Source organism: Aethalodelphis obliquidens, unplaced genomic scaffold (genome assembly GCF_003676395.1).
Source record: "Aethalodelphis obliquidens isolate GAN/ISIS:26980383/991018 unplaced genomic scaffold, ASM367639v1 scaffold53, whole genome shotgun sequence".
In the NCBI taxonomy this organism is placed as follows: Eukaryota; Metazoa; Chordata; class Mammalia; order Artiodactyla; family Delphinidae; genus Aethalodelphis; species Aethalodelphis obliquidens.
The window spans coordinates 198844-217282 of NW_020837997.1; positions in this window are offsets into that span (position 1 = coordinate 198844).

Below are 18439 nucleotides of genomic sequence, written 5' to 3' on the forward strand. Positions count from 1 at the left end.
ATCTTCATTTTTCAGTGGGAATTTACACATCACCACTGTTACCACCAGGTGGTACCACTTGGCAGTGTTGGTTGGGAAAGTGGGGAATCTTAATGAACTTTTCATGTACCGATCAGAGTTTTCCTTTTGAAATTTGTCCCTTACCCCACCCCTTAACTGCATTTTCCTAACCTACAGATTTGTTGTAGATTGACGTTTTCTTAACGCCTAAATACAGTCTGCGTAACTAGTGACATGGTCATAAAAATTACATTTCACGCTTAGTTGCTTCTAGGCTGTTTCAAGCTGCTTAGAGTAGAAAATTCTGCATTTCTATTTCCACAAACTTTTAGGGAGGGGTATGTTTCCTCTTGAATGCAGGCACAATCTTATTTCTCATTTAGAGCTTATGAAATCTGATTTAGTTATTATATCTGAATTTATCCTGATGTGGTTTATATAAGTTTCTATGAATAAATCTAAAGGAAAACACACCACTGACTATATCGGTTCATTCCTCGGCTGACGTGTGTTGTTCTAGAAAATGACCTCCTAGATTCAAGTACAAGGACAACAGATTCATTTTGCTGCACTCTATTTCACATTTATCTGTGGTTTCTTCCATGGATTTATGTAACCAGATCCATAGGTAGAGGACTGCTAAGAAGAAAAGTTTGTGTGTTTACCTGTTGCATATCTAGCCATGGCTACAAGAAATGGCTGCCTATGACCTCAAGGCATTCTCCATGGTGAAAATAGTTTGTGATCATAGGAAACCCATAGATCTTTATTACTGAGGCTTAACAGAACACATTAAACAGAAGACTAAAAATTAAATTATGAAACATCTGAAAACCAGCATCAAAATCATGAAATTGAGGATGGTGGAGGTAGGAACTCTGAGAAATATAATAGATCATGTTAATTGTTTCCATTTCTCTCTTCATGCCTCATTCTTTTTTTTTTTTTTTTGCGGTACGCGGGCCTCCCACTGCTGTGGCCTCTCCCGCTGCGGAGCACAGGCTCCGGATGCGCAGGCTCAGCGGCCATGGCTCACGGGCCCAGCCGCTCCGCGGCATGTGGGATCTTCGCGGACCGGGGCACGAACCCGCGTCCCCTGCATTGGCAGGCGGACTCTCAACCACTGCGCCACCAGGGAAGCCCACATGCCTCATCCTTTTGTGGTTCACTGTGGGTGGAGTTTATTTCCCCACCACAATGATGTTGGGCTTCTACGTGCGACTTGCTCTAGTCAGGGGAATGTGGTAGAAAGTAATAGAGTCAGTTCTAAGTTCAAGCATTGGGGGGAATCATGTCGTTCTTCTTGCCCATTTTTGGTTTCTGCCATCTTCCTTAAGAAGAGCAAGCCCCAGAAAGAGGCTTATTGGTGGAGTATATCTGTACTTGATTGGCAGCCTAAAGCAACATGCTCCACCTGACTTACAGACGTGGCAGCAAGAAAATACATGTTTATTGTCATAAGCCATTGAAATTTGTGAAGTCATTTTTTTATCTCACATTATTACAGCAATACTTGACCAATAAAAATATTGTAAAAGGCTTTAAAGCATTTAATTTGACTTCTGTTCCCCTTTCCTTCTTCTTTTGGTTCAACCAGATCAGTCACAGCCATTGAGGAAGGAAATGAGACATTAACAACAGGTTTTATTCTCTCAGGACTCTTCCCCAATATGAAGTATGTCAGTATTCTTTTTTTTTTTTTTAATTATTATTTATTTATTTTTGGCTGCATTGGCTCTTCGTTGCTATGCGCGGGCTTTCTCTACTTGCGGTGAGCGGGGGCCACTCCTTGTTGCACTGCGCGGGCTTCTCATTGTGGTGGCTTCTCTTTGTTGCTGACCACGGGGTCTGCGTGCGTGGGCTTCAGTAGCTGTGGTTCACGGGCTCTAGAGCGCAGGCTCAGTAGTTGTGGCACACGGTCTTAGTCGCCCCGTGGCATGTGGGATCCTCCCGGACCAGGGCTCAAACCTGTGTCCCTGCACTGGCAGGCAGATTCTTAACCACTGCACCATCAGGGAAGCCCAGTATGTCAGTATTCTTATCTACCTTATCATCCTGATCTACCTTGCTGCAGTAATTGGGAACTTCATCCTGCTCCTCCTGATATGCATGGACTTGAGGCTCCACACTCCAATGTACTTTCTGCTCAGCCACCATTCTCTCATAGACCTGGCCCTCATCAGTGGTCCTGTTGCAAAGATGATGGTAAACATTTTCTCTGGAAGGAGGGACATCACTCGTGTTAGCTGTGGAACCCAGCTGTTTTAATTTTTTACTCTTGGGGTGCTGAATATATCCTCTTGACCCTCATGGCCTGTGATTGATATGTAGCTGTTTGTAACCCCTTGAGATATGCAGTCATTATAAACCAAGGGGTCTGTGCAAATGGTCCTAGTGTCTTGGACTGGGGGCATTTTAGCTTCTACAGCCCACACATTCTATACTATGAATCTGCCTATCTGTGGCTCCAGAGAAATCCACCATTTCTTCTGTGAGATACCAGCAATCATGAAGATCTCATGCAAAGACACTTCCACCTATGAAGTGGTGGTCTTTGTGATGGGCATCACATTTATTATCATCCCCTTTTGGATTTATTATGGCTTCATACACCTTCATCTTCCTCACTGTCCTGCATATGAAATCCCCCTCAAGACAGGAACAAAGCCTTGGTCCCCTGCTTCTCCCAACTTAACCGTGGTAAGCTTTTATCTAGGACCATATGTTTATATGTACGTGACACCTGGTTCCTCCCATACCCCTGATCAGGAGCAGGCTGTGTCTGTATTTTGCACTGTCCTCACACCCATGCTCAATCCACTCATCTACAGCTTGAGAAACAAAGATGTGGTAGGAGCTTTCCAGAAGGTCCTGAGGAAACATCCAGTCTCTAAGTGGAACACATACATATCAAGGTGGAAAACAGTTATCTAGAGGGTCAAGAACAAAGACTCCAGGAGCATCACATTCGCATTTTCCAGCATGAGGTACTTTGCTGTAGCCCTATAGGCAAACCACATGGTTGAATTCGATTGACAATATTAATTCAATCATAAATAGTTTGTAAGGAGCTTTTTCCCAATCAGTTTCTAATAATGTGTTTTCAAAATGGATCAATTCAATTGCTATTCATCAAACCAGTTCATAAACACAAAGTTCCAATCTTCTCTTTTTATATCTGAAATATTTAGACATTTTTTAGTGTCCTTGAGGCTCAGCTTTATTTGGTATTATTGGTGCTTCAGGTCTTGTTAACTTCCATTGTTAGAAGTACCAAGTTCCTGTGAAAGACATATGTGACTGACAATGTAAAAAAAGAATTGGTTTTTTCATGGACAATAAAAACAACATTTTTTTCTCTTAAATGCCCTAGAAAACTCAATATTTTGGCTCTATTCTCCCTGCCTGTCTTGGATAGAAGCTTTTTTTGGTCTAGCTTCAGATCCTTCATCCAATAAGTGCACTGGTAACTCAAGATAGAAAGTGGAAGTAAGGGTCTCAAAAAGCTACACCTACCTGTCACCTATTTAGAGAAGTACCCTCTGCCCATACCAAATATTCCGCAGATTCTCTGGAATCAGTGCATATTCATAGCTGTCTTTTTCCTTATGGGATACTTTTAAGCTCTTAGGAGTCACTGTCATTTATCTATAATGAATGCATAAATAGGTGAAATTTGATGCACAGAGATAAAAATAATTGGAGTGATTTTGAGTTTGGTAGTCTATGTAAAATAATTATAAGGTTCACCAAACAATGAAACAGATTGAACTATGAATAAGGCTGAAGTAACCAATAGAGATAGACAACATTTCACAGTTGGTTATATGAATATTAGAGAGGTGTTGTATTGGACTCCCAGGAGGAGATCCATGACTGCATGTGGAAACACATGCAAACCCAGATTGCTACCTAAGTCCAGAGTGGATGATGCCTCTATTGCTTAGAACACAGAATACAAGCAAAAAGGCTGACCAGCTGCTACTGAGAACAAGGGCTGTGAAAGGCATCCAGGTAAGGCTCTTCTCTGACATTGTGAAAGGGCCATCTGGGGCAATGTCACATTTCACGTGACAAAAGAGGATAAAGTTTTGTTGGAATTGTGAGTCTCAATAATAAGGTCCAAGTCAAGATTCTCTTGATGTAGAAAAGATTTTCTTTAGTTTTCTCTGACTAAGGAAATTGTCCTTGATAGCAGGCCATATGAATCATAATGACACTTGGTGATTGAAATAAATTGCAAAATCCAGTGTCAACAATAACCAGTTATGCCCCACAAAGAAAAGAATTAAATTGTGATATATATTATTTAACAACCTACAGCTCATCAGAAGTCAAAAGCACTCTAAAATCTATTGGTGGATATTATGTGCAGAAAAGGGCATTTACGTGCTTCGCTGGTATAAATGTGCACTGTTATGGCTTTTTTCGAATCCAATTTATTAAAATTAAATTGTATTCCTTTTAGGAACTTTCGAAAATAAATGAAATAAAAGTATCAAAACTTAAAATATGTGCTTTCATGTTTTTTGTGGAATTATTTTCTCAAATATTGGCAACAACAAATGTGATAATGACTGAATAAATTGTAGTATATCCATATCATGGGAAACTGCACAGCTACTATAAAGAATGAGTAAAAAATATTCTAGATAATTAGAAGTATCCCCAGAAGAAACTTGGGGGGAAGAACACAACGTTTTGGGGGGAATGTTATAATAAAAATCTGTATTATGGAAAAATGAAGTGTCCCCTACGTTGCTATATATGTGTACATCAGTGTTTTAAGCATATTCAATAATATTTTTTCAAGCATTTTTTTTTTTTTTTTTTTGCGGTACGCGGGCCTCTCACTGTTGTGGCCTCTCCTGCTGTGGAACACAGGCTCCGGACGCGCAGGCTCAGCGGCCATGGCTCACGGGCCCAGCCGCTCCACAGCATGTGGGATCCTCCCGGACCGGGGCACGAACCCGCGTCCCCTGCATCGGCAGGCGGACTCCCAACCACTGCGCCACCAGGGAAGCCCTCAAGCATTATTGAGATATAATTGACATATAACATTGTGTGTATTTAATGTGTACAATATGATAATTTGATACACATATATATTGCAAAATGTTTACCTCAATAAGGTAAGTCAACAAATCACGCACCTCACATATTTACAATTTTGTTGTTATGGTGAGAACATTAAAGATTTATATTTTGTGTGTTTTTTTAACTTTTTTTCAATTAAAGTATAGTTGATTTTCAACATTGTGTTAGTTTCAGGAGTATAGCAAAGTGATTCGGTTTTATACATATTTTTTTCAGGTTATTTTCCATTATAGGTTATTATAAAAGCAGAAGATGCAGTGAGTTGGTAGGAGGGACAGAATCACATTAAAATCAAATCTCATAACGGCTGAGTGGGTGACTCACAAACTGGAGAAAAATTATACCACAGAAGTCCACCCACTGGAGTGAAGGTTCTGAGCCCCACGTCAGGCTTCCCAACCTGTGGGTCCAGCAATAGGAGGAGGAATTCCCAGAGAATCAGATTTTGAAGGCTAGTGGGATTTGATTGCAGGACTTTGACAGGACTGGAGGAAACAGAGACTCCACTCTTGGATGGCACACACAAAGTAGTGTGTGCACCAGGACCCAAGGGGAAGGAGCAGTGACCCCATAGGAGACTGAACCAGACTTACCTGCTAGTGTTGGAGGGTCTCCTGCAGAGGTGGGGGGTGGCTGTGGCTCACCACAGGGACAAGGACACTGGCAGCAGTTCTGGGAAGTACTCCTTGGTGTGAGCCCTCTTGGAGTCTGCCATTAGCCCCACCGAGGAGCCTGTGGGCTCCAGTGCTGGGTTGCCTCAGGCCAAACAACGAAGAGGGAGGGAACTCAGCCCCTCCCATCAGCAGAAAAGTGGATTAAAGTTTTACTGAGCTCTGTCTACCAGAGCAACACCCAGCTCTACCCACCACCAGTCCCTCCCATCAAGAAGCTTGCACAAACCTCTTAGATAGCCTCATCCACCAGAGAGCAGACAGTAGAAACAAGAACTGCAATCCTGCAGCCTGTGGAATGAAAACCATATTCACAGAAAGATAAACAAAATGAAAAGGCAGAGGACTATGTACCAGATGAAGGAACAAGATAAAAGCCCAGAAAAACTAAATGAAGTGGAGATAAGCAACCTTCCAGAAAAAGAATTCAGAATAATGATAGTGAAGATGATCCAGGACCTCAGAAAAGAGATGGAGGTAAAGATCAAGAAGATGCAAGAAATGTTTAACAAAGATCTAGAAGAATTAAAGAACAAACACCTAGAAGGATTAAAGAACAAACAAACAGAGATGAACAATACAATAACTGAAATGAAAATTACACTAGAAGGAATCAATGGCAGAATAACTGAGGCAGAAGAAAGGATAAGTGACCTGGAAGACTGAATCATAGAATTCACAGCCACAGAACAGAAAAAAGAAGAAAGAATGAAAAGAAATTAAGACAGCTTAAGAGACCTCTGGGACAACATTAAACACAACAACATTCACATTATAGGGATCCCAGAAGGAGAAGAGAGAGAGAAAGGACCAGAGAAAATATTTGAAGAGATTATAGTTGAAAACTTCCTAACATGGGAAAGGAAATAGTCACTCAAGTCCAGAAAATGCAGAGAGACCCAGGTAGAATAAACCCAAGGAGAAACACACTGAGACACACAGTAATCAAACTGACAAAACTTAAAGAGAAAGAGAAATTCTTAAAATCAACATGGGAAAAGCAACAAATAACATACAAGGGAACTCCCATAAAGTTAACAGCTCATTTCTCAGCAGAAACTCTACAAGCCAGAAGGGAGTGGCACGATATATTTAAAGTGATGAAAGGGAAGAACCTACAACCAAGATTACTGTACCCGGCAAGGATCTCATTCAGATTTGACAAAGAAATCAAAAGCTTTACAGACAAGCAAAAGCTAAAGCCACCAAACCAGCTCTACAACAAATGCTAAAGGAATTTCTATAGGCGGGAAACACAAGAGAAGAAAAGGACCTACAAAAACAAACCCAAAACAATTAAGAAAATGGTAATAGAAACATGCATATTGATAATTACCTTAAATATGAATGGATTAAATGCTCCAACCAAAAGACATAGGCTAGCTGAATGGATATAAAAACAAGACTATATGCTGTCTACAAGACAGCAACTTCAGACCTAGGAACAAATACAGACTGAAAGTGAGAGGATGGAAAAAATATTTCATGTAGATGGAAATCAAAAGAAAGCTGGATTAGAAATACTCATTTCAGATAAAATAGACTTTAAAATGAAGAATGTTACAAGAGAAAAGGAAGGACACTACATAATGAAAAAGGATCAATCCAAGAAGAAGATATAACAATTATAAATATATATGCACCCAACATAGGAGTACCTCAATACATAAGGCAAATGCTAACAGCTATAAAAGAGGAAATCGACAGTAACACAATAATGGGGGGGACATTAACACCTCACTTTCACCAATGGACAGATAATCCAGACAGAAAATAAATAAGGAAACACAAGCTTTAAATGACACAGTAGAACAGATGATTAAATTGGTATTTTTTAACATTTTTATTGGAGTATAATTACTTTACAATGGTGTGTGTGTGTTAGTTTCTGCTGTATAACAAAATGAATCAGCTATACATATACATATATCCCCATATCTCCTCCCTCTTGCATCTCCCTCCTACCCTCCCTATCCCACCCCTCTAGGTGGTCACAAGCACCGAGCTGATCTCCCTGTGCTATGCGGCTGCTTCCCACTAGCTATCTATTTTTCACTTGGTAGTGTATATATGTCCATGCCACTTCTCACTTCATCCCAGCTTACCCTTCCCCCTCCCCGTGTCCTCAAGTCCATTCTCTATGTCTGTGTCTTTATCCTGTCCTGCTCCTTGGTTCTTCAGAACCTTTATTTTCGTTTTTAGATTCTATATATATATATGTGTGTGTGTTAGCATATGGTATTTGTTTTTCTCTTTCTGACTTACTTCATTCTGTATCACAGTCTCTAGGTCCATCCACCTCCCTACAAATAACTCAATTTCATTTCTTTTTATGGTTGAGTAATATTCCATTGTACATATGTGCCACATCTTTATCCATTCATCTGCTGATGGACACTTAGGTTGCTTCCATGTCCTGGCTATTGTAAATAGAGCTGCAATGGACATTGTGGTACATGACTCTTTTTGAATTATGGTTTTCTCAGGGTATATGCCCAGTAGTGGGATTGCTGGGTCATATGTTAGTGTTATTTTTAGTTTTTTGAGGAACCTCCATACTGTTCTCCATAGTGGCTGTATCAATTTACATTCCCACCAACAGTGCAAGAGGGTTCCTTTTTCTCCACACCCTCTCCAGCATTTATTGTTTGTAGATTTTTTGATGATGGCCAATCTGACTGGTGTGAGATGATATCTCATTGCAGTTTTGATTTGCATTTCTCTAATGATTAATGATGTTGAGCATTGTTCTATGTGCTTGTTGACAATCTGTATATCTTCTTTGGAGAAATGTCTATTTAGGTCTTCTGCCCATTTTTGGATTGGGTTGTTTGTTTTTTTGATATTGAGCTGCATGAGCTGTTTGTATATTTTGGAGATTAATCCTTTGTCAGATGCTTCATTAGCAAATATTTTCTTCCATTCTAAGGGTTTGTCTTTTTGTCTTGTTTATCGTCTCTTTTGCTGTGCAAAATCTTTTAAGTTTCATTAGGTCCCATTTGCTTATTTTTGTTTTTATTTCCATTTCTCTTGGAGATGGGTCAAGAAGGATCTTGCTGTGATTTATGTCATAGAGTGTTCTGCCTACATTTTCCTCTAAGAGTTTTATAGTGTCTGGCCTTATCTTTAGGGCTTTAATCCATTTTGACTTTATTTTTGTGTATGGTGTTAAGGAGTGGTCTAATTTCATTCTTTTACATGTAGCTGTCCAGTTTTCCTAGCACCACTTATTGAAGAGGCTGTCTTTTCTCCATTGTATATTCCTGCCTCCTTTGTCAAAGATAAGGTGACCATATGTGTGTGGGTTTATCTCTGGGCTTTCTATCCTATTCCATTGATCTATATTCCTGTTTTGTGCCAGTACCATACTCTCCTGATTACAGTAGCTTTGTAGTATAGTCTTAAGTCAGGGAGCCTGATTGCTCCAGCTTCATTTTTCTTTCTCAAGATTGCTTTGGCTATTCAGGGACTTTTGTGTTTCCATACAAATTGTGAAATTTTTTGTTCTAGTTCTGTGAAAAATGCCATTGGTAATTTGATAGGGATTGCAATGAATCTGTAGATTGCTTTGGGTGGTATAGTCATTTTCACAATTTGATTCTTCCAATCCAAGAACATGGTATATCTCTCCATGTGTTTGTATCATTTTTAATTTCTTTCATCAGTGTCATAGTCTTCTGCATACAGGTCTTTTATCTCCTTAGGTAAGTTTATTCCCAGGTATTTTATTCTTTTTGTTGCAATGGTAAATGGGAGTGTTTCCTTAATTTCTCTTTCAGATTTTTCATCATTAGTGTGTAGAAATGCAAGAGATTTCTGAGCATTAATTTTGTATCCTGCTACTTTACCAAATTCATTGATTAGCTGTAGTAGTTTTCTGGTATTATCTTCAGGATTCTCTATGTATATTATCATGTCATCAGCAAACAATGACAGCTTTAGTTCTTCTTTTCCGATTTGGATCCCTTTTATTTCTTTTTCTTCTCTGATTGCTGTGGCTAAAATTTCCAAAACTATTTTGAATAATAGTGGTGAGAGTGGGCAAATCTTGTCTTTTTCCTGATCTTAGTGGAAATGGTTTCCGGTTTTCACCATTGAGAACAATGTTGGCTGTGTGTTTGTCATATATGGCATTTATTATGTTGAGGTAAGTTCCCTCTATGCCTACTTTCTGGAGGGTTTTTAATCATAAATGGGTGTTGAATTTTGTCAAAAGCTTTTTCTGCATCTATTGAGATGATCATATGGTTTTTCTCCTTCAGTTTGTTAATATGGTTTATCACATTGATTGATTTGCATATATTGAAGAATCCTTGCATTCCTGGGATAAACCCCACTTGATCATGGTGTATGATCCTTTTAATGTGCTCTTGGATTCTAGTTGCTAGTGTTTTGTTGAGGATTCTTGAATCTATGTTCTTCAGTGATACTGGCCTGCAGTTTTCTTTTCTTGTGACATCTTTGTCTGGTTTTGGTATCAGGGTGATGGTGGCCTCATGGATGAGTTTGGGAGTGTTTCTCCCTCTGCTATATTTTGGAAGAGTTTGAGAAGGATAGGTGTTATCTCTTCTGTAAATATTTGATAGAATTCACCTGTGAAGCCATCTGGTCCTGGGCTTTTGTTTGTTGGAAGATTGTTTTTTAATTAATTAATTAATTATTTTTTGGCTGCATTTGGTCTTTGTTGCTGCGTGGGTTTTCTCTGGTTGCGGCGAGTGGGGGCCACTCTTCACTGCAGTGCACAGGCCTCTCACTGCAGTGGCCTCTCCTGCTGTGGAGTACGAACTCTAGGCACTTAGGCCTCAGCAGTTGTGGCACATGGGCTCAGCAGCCAGGGCTCACGGGCTCTAGAACACAGGCTCAGCAGCTGTGGCACATGGGCTTAGCTGCTCCGTGACATGTGGGATCTTCCTGGACCATGGCTCGAACCCGTGTCCCCTACATTGGCAGGCAGATTCTTAACCACTGTGCCATCAGGGAAGTCCCTTTTGGAAGATTTTTAATCAGAGTTTCAATTTCAGTGCTTGTGACTCGTCTGTTTATGTTTTCTATTCCTTCCTGGTTCAGTCTCAGGACATTGCGCTTTTCTAAGAATTTGTCCATTTCTACCAGGTTTTCCATTTTATTGGCATACAGTTGCTTGCAGTAATCTCTCATGATCCTTTGTATTTCTTCAGTGTCAGTTGTTACTTCTCCTTTTTAATTTCTAATTCTATTGATTTGAGTCTTCTCACTTTTTTTCTTGATGAGTCTGACTAATGGTTTATCAATTTTGTTTATCTTCTCAAAGAACCAGCTTTTAGTTTTACTGATCTTTCCTATCGTTTCCTTCATTTCTTTTTCATTTATTTCTGATCTGATCTTTATGATTTCTTTCCTTCTGCTAACTTTGGGGTTTTTCTGTTCTTCTTTCTCTAATTGCTTTAGGTGTAAGGTTAGGTTGTTTATTTGAGCTGTTTCTTGTTTCTTAAGGTAGGATTGTACTGCTATAAACTTACCTCTTAGAACTGCTTTTTCTACATCCCATAGGTTTTGGGTCATCGTGTTTTCATTGTCATTTGTTTCTAGGTATTTTTTGATTTCCTTTTTGATTTCTTCAGTGATCTCTTGGTTATTTAGTAGTGTATTGTTCAGCCTCCATGTGTTTGTGGGGTTTTTTACAGATTTTTTCCTGTAATTGATATCTAGTCTCACAGTGTTGTGGTCTGAAAAGATACTTGATACAATTTCACTTTTCTTAAATTTATCATGGCTTGATTTGTGACCCAAGATATGATCTATCCTGGAGAATGTTCCTTGAGCACTTGAGAAGAAAGTGTATTCTGTTGCTTTTCGATGGAATGTCCTATAAATATCAATTAAGTCCATCTTTTTTAATGTATCATTTAGAGCTTGTGTTTCCTTATTTATTTTCATTTTAGTTGGTCTGTCCATTGGTGAAAGTGGGGTGTTAAAGTCTCCTACTATGATTGTGTTACTGTCGATTTCCCCTTTTATGGCTGTTAGCATTTGCCTTATGTATTGAGGTGCTCCTTTGTTGGGTGCATAAATGTTTACAATTGTTATATCTTCTTCTTGGTTGATCCCTTGATCATTATGTAGTGTCCTTCTTTGTCTCTTGTAATAGTCTTTATTTTAAAGTCTATTTTGTCTGTTATGAGAATTGCTACTCCAGCTTTCTTTTGATTTCCACTTGCATGGAATATCTTTTTCCATCACCTCAATTTCAGACTGTATGTGTCTCTAGGTCTGAAGTGGGTCTCTTGTAGACAGCATATATATGGGTCTTGTTTTTGTATCCACTCAGTGAGATTGTGTCTTTTGGTTGGAGCATTTAATCTATTTACATTTAAGGTAATTATCAATATGTATGTTCCTATTACCATTTTCTTAATTGTTTTGGATTTGTTATTGTAAATCTTTTCCTTCTCTTGTGTTTCCTGCCTAGAGAAATTCCATTAGCATTTGTTGTAGAGCTGGTTTGGTGGTGCTGAGTTCTCTTAGCTTTTGCTTGTCTGTAAAGATTTTAATTTCTCCATTGAATCTGAATGAGATCCTTGCTGGGTAGAGTAATGATGGTTGTAGGTCTTTCCCTTTCATCACTTTAAATATGTCCTGCCACTCCCTTCTGGCTTGCAGAGTTTCTGCTGAAAGATAAGCTTTTAACCTTATGGGGATTCCCTTGTATGTTAGTTGTTGCTTTTCCCTTGCTGCTTTTAATATTTTTTCTTTGTATTTAATTTTGGTAGTTTGATTAATATGTGTCTTGGCGTGTTTATCCTTATATTTATCCTGTATGGGGCTCTCTGCCATTCCTGGACTTGATTAATGATTTCCTCAACCACATTAGGGAAATTTTGAACTATAATCATTTCAAATATTTTCTCAGTCCCTTTTCTTTTCTCGTCTTATTCTGAGACCACTATAATTTGAATGTTAGTGCATTCAGTGTTGTCACAGAGGTCTCTGTGATTGTACTCAATTTTTTTCCTTCTTTTTTCTTTATTCTGCTCTGTGGTAGTTATTTCCATTATTTTATCTTCCAGGTCACTTCTCTGTTTTCTGCCTCAGTTATTCTGGTATTGATTCTTTCTAGAGAATTTTAAATTTCATTTATTGTGTTGTTCATCATTGGTTGTTTGCTCTTTAGTTCTTCTAGGTCTTCATTAAATGTTTGTTGTATTTTTTCCATTCTGTTTCCAAGATTTTGGATCATCTTTACTATCATCACTCTAAATTCTTTTTCAGGTAGACTGTCTATTTCCTCATTTGTTTGGTCTGGTGAGTTTTTGCCTTGCTCCTTCATCTGCTGTGTATTTCTCTGTCTTCTCATTTTGCTTAACTTACTGTGTTTGGGGTCTCCTTTTCGCAGGCTGCAGTTTCGTAGTTCCCATTGCTTTTGCTGTCTTCCCCCAGTGGGTAAGTTTGGTTCAGTGGGTTGTGTAGGCTTCCTGGTGGAGGGGACTGATGCCTGTGTTCTGGTGGATGAGGTTGGATCTTTTCTTTCTGGTGGGCAGGACCATGTCCAGTGGTGTGTTTTTGGTTGTGTTTGAACTTATGATTTTAGGCAGCATCTCTTCTAATGGATGTTTTTCGTTCCTGTCCTGCTAGTCCCAAACATAATGAACCCAAAGAGATCCACACCAAGACATATCATAATTAAAATGGCAAAAGTTAAAGGAAGAATTTTAAAGGTAGCCAGAGAAACAGAACTAGTCACATGCAAGGAAAAACTGATGAGGCTATCAGCTGATTTTTCAGAAAGAACCAGGCCAGATGGAGATGTATGATGTATTTAAAGTGCTGAAAGGAAAAACTCTACAATAAAGACTACTCTATTCAGCAAGGTTATCACTGAGACTTGAAGGAAAGGTAAAGTATTTCCCACAAAAGCAAAATTAAAGGAGTTCATCACCACTAACTAGGCCTTATCAGAAATGTTAAGTATCTTCTTTAAGTGGAAAAGAAAAGACAATAAATAGATATGTGAAAATGTACAAAAGAAAAAAATTTCACTGGTAAAGGAAAATATATAATAAAGTCAGTGGATCAGGCACTTAAAATGCTAGTGCAAAGGTTCAAAGACAAAAGTGTAAAAGAAACTATAACTACTTTAAGTTAAAAGATGTAAAATATAACATCTATTACATAAAAAGCATGGGATAAGGGAGTAAAAATGTACTGTTTTTAGAATATCTTTGAACTCAAGTGACTATCTGCTAAGGTAAACTAATATATGTAACTATAACTATATATATATAGGTATATATAACTGTACATGTATGTGTGTGTGCATATATATATATATAGAGAGAGAGAGAGAGAGAGAGAGATTTATATGTATGAACCTCACAGTAACCACAAACCAAAGACCTACAATAGAGACACAAAAAATAAAGAGAAACAATCAAACTATAACACTAAAAAAAAAAAAAAAATTACCAAACCACAAGGGAAAACACTAAAAGAAGAGGAAAATTACCAAAAAAATCACAAAACTTTTTTTTAATAGCAACAAGTTCATATCTATCAACAATCACTTTCAATATAAATGGACTAAGGAATTCCTTGTTTGTCCAATGGTTAGGACTCCATGCTCTCACTGCTGAGGACCAGAGTTCAATCCCTGGTCAAGGAGCTAAGATCTCACAAGCCACATGGTATGGCCTAAAAAAAAACCAAATATAAATGGACTAAATGTTCCAATAAAAAATATGGTGGATGAATGTATAAACAAACAAGACCCATCTATATGCTGCTACAAGACTTACGTCAGATCTTAAACATGCACAGACAAAGTGAAAGATGCCAAAAGATATTCCAATTAAATGGAAGTTAAAAGAAAGCTGGAATAGTCATATCAGACAAAATAGATATTAAAACTATGAATGTAGCAAAAGAAAAAGAGGGCAGTAAATAATGATAAAAGGGTCAATCCAAGAAGTGGATATAAACTTTGTAAAAATGTATTCACTAATCATAGGAGCATTAAATATAGAAAGAAAATATTAACAGGCGTAAAGGCAAAAATTGACAGTAATACAATGATAGCAGTGGACTTTAACACCACATTTGTATCAATGGACTGATCATCCAGACAAAATATCAATAAGGAAACAAAGGCCTTAAAAGACAAAATAGACCAGATTTCTTTAGAAATATATACAGAACATTCCATCCAAAAACTGCAGAATACACAATCTTTTCAAGTGCAGAAGGACCATTCCCCAGGATAGATCACATTTTAGGTCACAAAACAAGTCTCAATAAATTTAATAAAATTGAAATCATATTAAGCATCTTTTCTGACCACAACAGTATGAAACTAGAAATCAATTACAAAGAGAAATCTGGAAAAAACATAAACACATGGATCCTAAACAACATGCTATTAAACAACCAATAGGTCAATGAAGAAATCAAAGAGGATATCCAAAAATACCTTGCGACAAATAAAAATGAAACACGACTTTCTAAAATCTGTGGGATGCAGCAAAAGCAGTTTTAGGAGGGAAGTTCATAGCAATACAGGCCTATCTTAGGAAACAAGAAAAGTCTCAAATAAACAATCCAACTTTCCACCTAAACAAACTAGGTAAAGGAAAACAAGCAAAATCCAAAGTTAGTAGAAAGAAGGAAATAATGAAGATCAGAGCAGAAATAAAAGGGGATATATGTATACATATAGTTGATTCAATTCAATTTCTTTGTACAGAAGAAGCTAAGACAATATTGAAAAGCAACTATACTCCAATTAAAAAAAGAAAAGAAATAGAGACCAAAATATAGGAAGATCAATGAAACTAAGAACTAGTTCTTTGAAAAGATAAACAAAATTGATTAGACTTTATACAGACTCATCAGGAAAAGAGAGTGGCAAAATAAATAAAAGAGAAGTTACAAACTTACCATAGAAATACTTACAATCATAAAAGTCTACTACAAACAATTATATGCCAACAAATTACACAAACTAGAAGAAAAGGGTAACTTTTTAGAAACATGCCATCTTCCAAGACCGAAACAGGAAAGAAATGAAAACATGAATAGACCAATTATTAGTAATGAAATTAAATCAGTGATCCAAAAACTCCCAGAAACAAATGTCCAGGACCGAACAGCTTCACAAGGGTATTCTACCAAGCATTTAAAGAAAAGCTAATACCAGTCCTTCTCAAACCATTTCAAAAAATTAAAGAGGAAGGAATGCTTACAAACTCATTCTACAGGGTCAACAGCACCCTGATACCAAAACCAGACAGAAACACCACAAAAAAAGATATCACAGGCCAATATCCCTGATGAACACAAATGCAAAAATCCTCAACAAATATTATCAAACAAAACAAAAACATATTATAAGATAATACAGAATGATCGAGCGGGATTAATTCCAGGGATGCAAGGATGGTTCAATATCTACAAATCAATCAATGTGGTATACCACATTAACAAAACAAAGGTTAAAAATCATCACAATAATCTCAATAGATGCAGAAAAAGCATTTGAGAAAATTCAACATGTATTTATAATAAAAACTTGCCACAAAGTGAATACAGAGGGAGCCTCAACATAATAAAGGCCATATATGACAAACCCATAGCCGACATAATACTCAATAATGAAAAGAGGAAAGCTTTCCCTCTATAATCAGGAATAAGACAAGAATGCCCACTCTCACCACTTTTATTCAAAATAGTATTCTATGTCACAGCCATAGCAATCAGAGGGTAAAAGCAAATAGAAGGAATTCAAATTGAAAAGGAAGAAACAAAACTATCACTATTGGCAGATAACATGATTATATATATATATAAACCCTAAAGACTCTACAGAAAAAAACTATTAGAACTAATAAATGAATTCAGTAAAATTAAAGAATACAAAATTAACATACAGAGAAAGGTTGCATTTCTGTACAATAACAACAATCTATCAGAAAGAGAAATGAAGAAAACCCATTTATACGTTCATTAAAAAAATGAAATACCTAGGAATAAACCTAACCAAGGAGGTGAAAGACATGTCCTCTGAAAGCTAGAAAACTTGGATGAAAAAAGTTGAATACAACACAAATAAATGGAAAGTTATGATCAGGGATTGGAAGAATAAATATTGTTAAAACATCCATACTACCTAAAGCAACCTACAGATTCAATGCAATCCCTATCAAATACCCAATGACATTTTTCACAGAACTAGAAAAAATAATTCTAAAATTTGTATGGAAGCAAAAAAGACCCTGAATACCCAAAGCAATCTTGAGAAAGAAGAACCAAGCTGCAGGTATTACACTCCTTAATTTCAAACTAGACTACAAAGCAATAATAATCAAAGCAGTCTGGTAGTGGCTCAGAAACAGACACATACATCAATGGAACAGAGTACAGAGCCCCAGAAATAAACCCACGCTCCTACAGTCAATTAATCTATGACAAAGAAAGCAAGAATATACAATACGGATAAGAGAACCTCTTCAAAAATGGTGTTGGGAAAACTTGAGAGCTACATGCAAAAGAATGAAACTAGATCATTTTCTTACAGTGTATACAAAAATAAACTTAAAATGAATTAATTACATAAATATAAGAACTGCAGTCATAAAACTCCTAGAAGAAAGCATAACTAGTAAGCTGGTTGACATCACTTTTAGCAATATTCTTTTTCCATCTCTCTCCTCAGGCAAGGGGAAAAAAGTAGAATAAACATTTAGGACAACATCAAACTAAAAAGCTTTGTACAGTGAAGGAGATATCAACAAAAAAGTCAGTCTACTGAATAGGAGAAGTTATTTGCAAATTATATATATGATAAAGGGTTAATATAAAAAATATACAAAGAACTCATAAAACTCAACATTAAAAAAACCTGAATTTAAAAATGAGTAGAGGACCTAAATAAACATTTTTCCAAAGAAGACATACAAATGGCCAATAGACACCAAAAAAAGATGCTCCACATCACTAATCATCAGGAAATGCAAGCCAAAAGTACAATGAGATATCACCTTACATCTTTCAGAATGGCTATTATCAAAGAGACAACAAATAAAAAGTGTTGGCGAGGATGTGGAGAAAAGGGAACACTCGTGCATCATTAGTGAGAATGTAAACTGGTGTAGCCAACTATAGAAAACAGTAGAGGTTCCTGAAAATATGAAAAACAGAACTGCCATATAATCTGGCAATCATACTTCCAGGTATATATTTAAAAGAAATGAAACAGGTTATTGAAGAAATATATGCACTCCTGTGTTTATTGCTTCACTATTCACAATAGCCAACATACTGAAACAACTGAAGAAGTGTTCATTAACAGATGAATGAGGAAGATGTGGTATGTAGGTACAGTGGAATCCACTTAAGCCATGAGGAAAAAGGAAATTCCACTATTTGCAGCAACATGGATGAATCTTGAGGACACGAGTGTAAGTGAAAAAGAGACAGAGAAAGACAAATACTGTATGATATATCACGTATCTTAATTCTAAAAACACCAAAGTCAAAAAAACAGAAAGTGAAATTGTGGTTACCAGGGGTTGAGGAATGGAAGATATGATGTTTAAAGGTACATAATATTTACAACTAGTAAATAAATAAGTTGAAGATATAATACACAGTACAGTGATTATGAACACAGAGCTGTATTATAAACATTACACTGCTGAGAG